Below are 8,413 nucleotides of genomic sequence, written 5' to 3'. Positions count from 1 at the left end.
GTCTACATGTGACTTCAGAGCCACAGCAATGTTATTGACTCTCAACTGCCCTCCAAGGGCAACTAGGGATTGGCAATAAAAAACAAAAACAGAAAATGCTGGAAAATCTCAGCAGGTCTGACACCATCTGTGGGGAGAGAGTAGATCCAACGTTTCGCGTCGAGATGACCCTTCGACAGGGCTGAGATTTTCCAGCATTTCTGTTTTTGGTGGTTAGCACTGCTGCCTCACAGCGACACGTGGATCTGTGATTAGCACTGCTGCCTCACAGCAGCACAGTGGCTGAGTGGTTAGCACTGCTGCCTCACAGTGTCAAGGTGGCACAGTGGTTCGCACTGCTGCCTCGCAGCGATAGAGACCCGTGTTCAATGCCCAGCTTAAGTCACTGTCAGTGTACGTTCTCCCCGTGTCTGTGTGGGTTTCCTCCGGGTGCTCTGATTTCCTCCCACAGTCTGAAAGACGTGCGGGTTAGGTGCATTGGCCATGCAAAATTCTCCCTCAGTGTACCCGAACAGGTGCCGGAATGTGGCAACTGGGGGATTTTCACAGTCGATTCATAGAGGTTTACAGCATGGAAACAGGCCCTTTGGCCCAACTTGTCCACACCTCCAGCTTTTTACCATTTAGTTCAATTGCTCGCATTTGGCCCATATCCCTTTATACTCATGGAAATCATAGAATCCCTACAGTGCAGAAGGAGGCCATTCTGCCCATCGAGTCTACACTGTCCATAATCCCACCCAGACCCTATCCCCATAACCCCGTACATTTACCATGCGAGTCCCACTGAGGGGCAATTTACGATGGCCAATCAACCTAACCCGCAGATTTTTGGACTGTGGGAGGAAACAGGAGCACCCGGAGGAAACCCACACAGACACGGGGAGAACCTTACTTGCGTCTTCTAAATAAATACTCACCGCTTCGTTCATTATAACATGTACACCTGATGTCTAACAAGGAAATCTATTCATTTTGTTTCCCTGTTTTCTCCAAGGAGATGCGTCCTTTCTGCTTTAGACCTTTACAGACGTAATTGATGCTTTTGCTCGGGATCTGCTTTCGTGATCAATTTAACATCAATTTATTGGCTGATCGATCGAAGAGATGATTCTGCAACGCCACAGCTTATGGCCTCCAACTACACTCCAGATGAACACCATGAGAATGAAGAATAGCTGCAGCCCTTGTGAGGAATGACTTTCTGTTTCACTGCTGGGACACGCCTGCTAACTTTCTGAACATATGTTGTTATTATCTGAAGCAGATATCAAAACATCTCAGCATTAATTAAAACATCCTCTTGTAAAAGAAGCTGAATTTGTGGCACAATTAGCTGACTAACTACAGAGGCAACTGCCTTCTTCATTTGTTGGCTTTTTCCAGAACAATCTTACTGCCAGGTACAAAAGAAGAAAAGGATGGAAAATCTAATGGTTTCAATTATCTGATTCCTCGGGAATATGCTGCTGAAAAAATGTGATATTTGTGATGCTGAGTACAAATATCGGGCGGGATTTTACAGCCTCGCTCATCCCGTCACCAGAAAACCCTGCCCGAGGTCAACGGGACCTTTCCATTTGTCCGCCCCTCACCCGCTCCAAATCGCGTGGCGGGCGGCACGGTAAAATTCCAGCCATTACCTTTGTTTAATTACAAGGCTAACTGCGTGAAGGAATTAAATGTTAAATTACAACCTTAACTTCCGAACAAGCCTTTTGCTACCTGGAATAATTAGGAATTAGCTGGCGGTGCAGTCCATTTTCCATGCTGAAAACTGAGTATAGGTAAAATACAAGCTACACAATACAACCTTTCCTATTTTAATTGGCAGTAAACAGGCAATGGCCGAGTGGTATTATCGTTCGAGCATTAGTCCAGAAAATCAGTTAATGTTCTGGGGGCCCGGGTTCGAATCCCACCACGCCTGGTGGTGGAATTTGAATTCAATAAAAAACATCTGGAATTAAGAATCTACTGATGACCACGAAACCATTGTCGATTGTCGGAAAAACTCAACTGGTTCACTAATGTCCTTTCGGGAAGGAAAACTGCCGTCCTCACCAGGTCTGGTCTACATGTGACTTCAGAGCCACAGCAATGTTATTGACTCTCAACTGCCCTCCAAGGGCAACTAGGGATTGGCAATAAAAAACAAAAACAGAAAATGCTGGAAAATCTCAGCAGGTCTGACACCATCTGTGGGGAGAGAGTAGATCCAACGTTTCGCGTCGAGATGACCCTTCGACAGGGCTGAGATTTTCCAGCATTTCTGTTTTTGTTTCAGATTCCAGCATCCGCAGTATTTTGCTTTTATCGAGGTTAAGCAGCCAGCGACGCCCAGGTCCCACGAACGAATTAAAAAAAACCAACATCTTGCAACAGATGAGCCAATTATTTGACCTCTGAACCTCAGATTTCCGAAAGGTTTGCGAAAATTACTGTTTACCTTGCGTTTCTTCAACTTTGGAACATTCACAATCCATCAATCCCTGAAGCTGAACGGACAGCATAGGAGTTATTCAGGGCTTTACTTTGCCTGCTAAAGTTAACTCCTCAGTGGGGTCCGTTACCAAAAGTGCCTTGCAGTGGTTGTCATGAAGGTTTCCTTTCGCTAACTGTTGGATTGTTTTCAGTTCAACTGAGTTGGAATGGACCAGTTTGGTTCAACCCTCGAGAGAGTTGACAAAAGGCTGAAATTTCAGAGTATGAGTTGAGCTGACCTTGAAGGATGTGGAATGAATTGAATTACGTTGAGGTCTCAAACGTGACAATGAGATGTTTTCTGTTGAATTTCGATGAGTTGCTGTTTCAATATTCGAATAAGGAGTTGCACTGGCAAAATAAATCAGTATGTCATGGCAAGAGACGTGTCTGTATGTTGTTTGAATATATTTCATGCATTACATAGAAACATGGAAGAGAGGAGCAGGAGGAGGTCATTCGGCCCTTCGAGCCTGTTCTGCCATTCATCACGATCATGGCTGATCGTCCAACTCAATAGCCTAATCCTGCTTTCTTTTGGACTGTGGGAGGAAACTGGAGCACCCGGAGGAAACCCACGCAGACACGGGAAGAACGTGCAGAGTCCACACAGACAGTGACCCGAGGCCGGGGATTGAACCTGGGTCCCTGGTATTGTGGGGTAGCAGTGCAAACCACTGTGCCACTGTAAATTCTCAGAATTGACAGGGTGAACCCCATTATCTTTCTGCTGCACGTGTGTAACATTCCATCCAAGGCTGAGGAGGCCTGCGTGAGGTACGGTGCGCAAAACGTCAATCAGTACTCTAAGCAGCCTTTGGCTAAGACGCTGTATAACAAAAACACCGCATCACCTTCGTTTTCAGCCGGACCTGTTGAGATGAAGGCTGGAATCTGTGTGGATTTTACCATTATCTTTCAGACCAAAACGGTGTCAAAATAATTTAATTTTCACATTTTGGATTTAAACAAGTGAGGATTCAGTAAAGAGGGAAAAATAAAGCTTAGACACTGCATAATACAGCTATACAGTTGCACACTGGGCAGCACAGTGGTTCGCACTGCTGCCTCACTGCGCCAGGGTCCCGGGTTCGATTCCTGGCTGGGGACACTGTCTGTGCGGAGTCTGCATGTTTTTCCCATGTCTGTGTGGATTTCCTCCGGGTCCTCCGGTTTCCTCCCACGCTCCAAAATTATACAGGTTAGGTGGATTGGCCATGGTAAATTGCCCCTTAATGTCAGGGGAATCAGTGGGGTAAATGCATGGGGTTGCGGGGATAGGGTATGGGTGGGATTGTTGTTGGTGCACACTCCATGGTCCGAATGGCCTCGTTCTTCACTGTAGGGATTCTATGAGCAGTTTTATTAAAATCCCAGTTGGTGAGAATATTCTCACAAGCACTTTCATAGAATCCCTACAGTGCAGATGGAGGCTATTCGGCCCATCATGTCTTCACCGACCATAATCACACCCAGGCCCTATCCTCAGAACCCCACATATTTACCCTCTTACCCCCCTGCTAATTTCTTGTCAATTATTTCTGACAGATGTTTATCGATCAAATTCCAGAAATAATACTCAAGGCAAAACTGTTCTCACTATATTAAAGGCAAACCACATTAATTCTGACACTCTTCCACTGCACTGTGGAAATCCAAAATATTCCGAAACAGGGGTGTATTTTGAAACAAAAATCTTTCTTGGTTTCTGGATGGACACTTCAAGTTTTACAACTTCACTCAGCAGAGTGCTAGTCACAGAATACCTCCTCACAAAGCCTAGATAGAGTCACAGAGCAATACAGCATGGAAACAGGCCGTTCGGCCCAACCGCTCCATGCCGACCATGGTGCCCTCCCAGCTTGTCCCAATTGCCCGTTCATCCTGCTCAGCCTCGGAAGTGATTGGGTTCAGCAGACCGGAGCTCGCGTCTTCCGTCATGAGCGTTGTGGCCCGAGTTCCCTTAATCGGGTGACAATGTGGTCGAGAGGCGAAGCCTCCTGTGTCCATTTCAGACTCCGACCTTCCCACTGGCGGAGGTGGAGAGCAGCAGCCGGAGTGCCAGAAATTCTTTCCAAAGTTCCCGGTGTGCTGGGAATTGATTTTTCCTGCATGGCTTGGGGTTTCATGGCTTGTAGATGATTGAAGTATTCCCATAGAATGGCATCTCCCAAGCGGACTTGATAGGAAACTGACCCTGTTCAGGACTCGAACATGTGTCATAACCACGCGGATCCATTGCCATGATTCTTTACGAATAACCTATCAACAGCCTTTGGTGGGATCGGCACTGGATGTCAACTCCCGCCCTCGGAAGGTCAGACTTAACTTTGGGCGGAGTGATCTTCCCATGATCAACTCTGCTTGGGCTATTCCAGTTGTTGAAGAGGGGAGGCGGGTGCGTTGAGGGATGTTGTCCTGTAATTGAAGATGAATCTGGATGGCTTGGTGTCCAAGGAGCTTTGGGATTTTTTTTTGAACCTGCTTTTACTGTTTGGGCCGCTCTTTCTGCCAGGCCGTTGGATGATGGGTAATATGGGCACTGTCCGAACGTGTCAAATTCTGTCCAACTTCATCTAATGCACACATTCCTGGGTGATGAAGGGTGGTCCATTTTCAGAAACCAACACCTGCGGGACCTCGGGTGTCAAGAATGAGGCGTGAAGTTTCTCCACTCTTGTCCTTGTGTTTGATTAACTCACCCTGTGTACGGCCGTCCATTTTGAATCAGCATCCAACATTATCAGGAACATAGACCCCATGAATGGTCCGGCACTGTCCATGTGCAGCCACGTCTACGGCCGTCCCAGCCATTCCCAAGTGTGAAGAGTAGCGACTGGTGATCGTTTTGCCCTTGCTTATATTGCCAACAACACTGACCCACGAGCAAATATCTGTATCCATACCTGGCCACCAGACATGGCAATTTGCAGGATCTTCAGTTTGTCACTCCTGGGTGGCCATGATAAAGTGCAGCCAGGATGGGATGGTTAACGTGGCTCAGGATGACACTCTTGAACCCCATTGACGTGTGTCATCTTCCACAGTCAGCTGCTCTCTGCCACTCCAATATGCGTGCAATTCAGGCTGCAACGGCCTTTTGGTTTCCCCCATCAGCACTAGCTGCTTCAGTTTATTCAGGACTGGGTAATTTCGCGTTCACAGCCGAATATTATTGGCAGCCACTGGGAGAGTATTGAAAAAGTGCATGATGACCGTCTCTTCCATTGGGGATACGACAAGTGTCTGTTAATTTTAGCCAACTCAAGGCATCTGCCTTCGCGACTCGGACTCCCAGTTGCCCATGTTCAGAGGGCAATTAAGTGTCAACCACATTGCTGTGGCCTGGAGTCACCTTGAAGCCTGACCACGTGAGGACGACAGATTTCCTTCCCCTGGAGATTGGTCAACCAGATGGCTTTTTCCGAAAATCGACAATGTTTTTATGGTCACCAGCGGATTCTGAACTCCAGATATATTTATTCAAATTCCACCAGCAGCGGTGACGGGATTGAAACCCGGGTGCCCAGAACATTAGCTGAGTTTCTGTACTGATGGTCTCGTGATAAAACCACCAGTCCATCACATCCACACCCTGAGTGTGCACACCCTGAGTTCCGGTAACCGAGACACACAATATTATATACGTCTGCAGGGCTCCCGGATTGTACAGCATTAACTGCCTCAATCAGGGAGCTCATGTTCCAATAACTCCACCTGATTGTTATCGTTAAAGTTATAAATATGTATCTACCTCTTTCTGTGTTTCTGTGTGTGTCTCTCTCTGTCACAATTTCTCTGTGTCTCTCTGTGCCTCTGTCTCTCTCGATGTTTCTCTCCGTCTCTTTCTGTTTCTCCCTCTCTCCCCCAGTCTCCCTCTCTCTACCCTCTTCCTCTATCTCTCCTGCCCCCTCTCAGTCTCACTCTCCTTCTCCCACTCTGTCTCTGTTCCCCTTTTGCTTATTTGTCTGTCTGTCCCTCTCTCTCTCTCTCTCTCGCTACCTCGCTCTGTCTTTTGCTCTTGCTGTGTCCATAGTACTCTTTCAGTCTCACTTTCCCATTCGCTCCCGCTCTCTGTCTCTATATATCTGTTTCTCTCTGGCTATTTCCCTCTGCCTCACTTTTTGTCTCCCGTTTCCCCTTCGTCTCCCTCTCCCTCTCTTATTACAACCTCCAATCTGTCTTTCTCTGTCTCCCTTTCTCATTCCCTGTATATCTCCCTCGCCATTTTCCCCACTCTCTATCCCTGTCTCTCTCGCTCTGTCAGTCTCTCTTTGTCTCTGTTCTTTCTCTCTGTCTCTCTGTTCTTTCCCTGTACCTGTTTGAAACTCTTTCAAACTCTGTCGCTCTCCATGCCTTTGTGGCTTTCCCTCTCTCTCTGTCAATCTCTGTCTCTCTATCACTCTGAATGTTGCTAACACTGCCCTCTCTCTCTCTATCTGTCACTCTTTCTGTCGCTGTGATGCTATTTGTTATTTAGAGTTTAAATGTCGAAGTGGAAGAGTCAGGGTTGTTGTGTTTGTAGTTTCCTCGCAGGGTGCATTGAGTAGAAGAATTGAAGTAAGTGGATATGTCAGCAGATTTTTAAGTTGCTGTCTGAAGTGAGTCTGTGTCACAGCATAAATGGCAGTGTTTGTGCAGCAACTTGTGAGTTGCAGCATGAAGCCCAATTCCATAACAAAATTATCTAATGTTACTGACCGATAGCCCAAATCATACATCCGACCCCATATTGAATAAACCATTAATGTCGACCATAAGATGATGAAATTGGCTGAGATAACAAACAGTAAAATTATGGATTTCCTTCGACTCTCCATCTCAGGGTCGCTGGGATTTTCCCCACTGCTGTGAGCCCGGAGTCTCCTGCGGGCTCTGCTGCTCACTAAAATGTGTCTGACGGTGAAAGCATTGAGCAGCAGAATCAGGACGAATGGGACACCCGGGGTTAGAATGTGGTGGAGGAACTCGATTGTTCCCCAGAACGGAGATTCCACAACATCCATTGTGACGTCACAAAACCAGGGGTTGTTCGCCAGCCAATATTCATTTAATAACATAAAATACCAGAAAATGTTCTTTAAGCAGCTCAGCACCGTCACTGTTCCCAGAACCACAGCCGCCGATTTCTCACTGCAGTATTTACTTTTCAGCTTGGGGCAGCAAATGGCCACAAATCGATCAAAGGTGAAAGTGACGGTGAACCAGACAGAACAGTCAGTGGCTGCATAAAGCAGGACAGCGTGGATGTTACACACGGGGACCCAGAGCAGGAAATAAAACTGTTCCGGATAAACAATGGGAATCTGTCTCCATATCAGGTCAAGGATAACGACCAGCAGATCCCCCACTGACATGGCCACCAGGTAACGAGTAACACATTTGGACAGACCACAGTTTCTGCTCGTCAGTGTCACAATTGTGATTATGTTCACTGTCAGGAAGGAAAGAAAGAATAAAATTAGATATGATTCAGGGGAAGAAGTTACCATTGAGACTGAGGATGGGTTAAAAAAATTTTTAAATGTGCACGCACTCCGAATCACTTAAATCTCTTTTTATGATCCAGCACGTCTTTTGGAGTGTGAGAGGAAAGTGGGACATCTGGACAAAACCCACGCAGACATGGGGAGGACGTCCAAACTCCACACAGACAGTGACCCGAGCCTGGAATTGAACCCAGGTCCCTGATGCTGCGAGTCAGCAGTGCTAACCGCTGTGCCACCATGCTGCTCCATGATAGGGACACAATGGTATACATTTGGGAATGAGTTTTCGGGGGAGTCCTCAACATTGACCCTCACTCAGCTGCAGGTAGATAGTCTCTCGACCTTGTGGGGGATTTGGAGGGTGAGAAGGCTGAGGGAGTAAACCCTGACAGAAAATACGCAGTGGAGTCCTGGAGGTGGTAATCTGTTGTCTGCCAGAC

Source organism: Mustelus asterias, unplaced genomic scaffold, assembly GCF_964213995.1.
Source record: "Mustelus asterias unplaced genomic scaffold, sMusAst1.hap1.1 HAP1_SCAFFOLD_44, whole genome shotgun sequence".
Classification (NCBI taxonomy): Eukaryota; Metazoa; Chordata; class Chondrichthyes; order Carcharhiniformes; family Triakidae; genus Mustelus; species Mustelus asterias.
Note: the sequence above shows the minus strand (reverse complement) of the source record.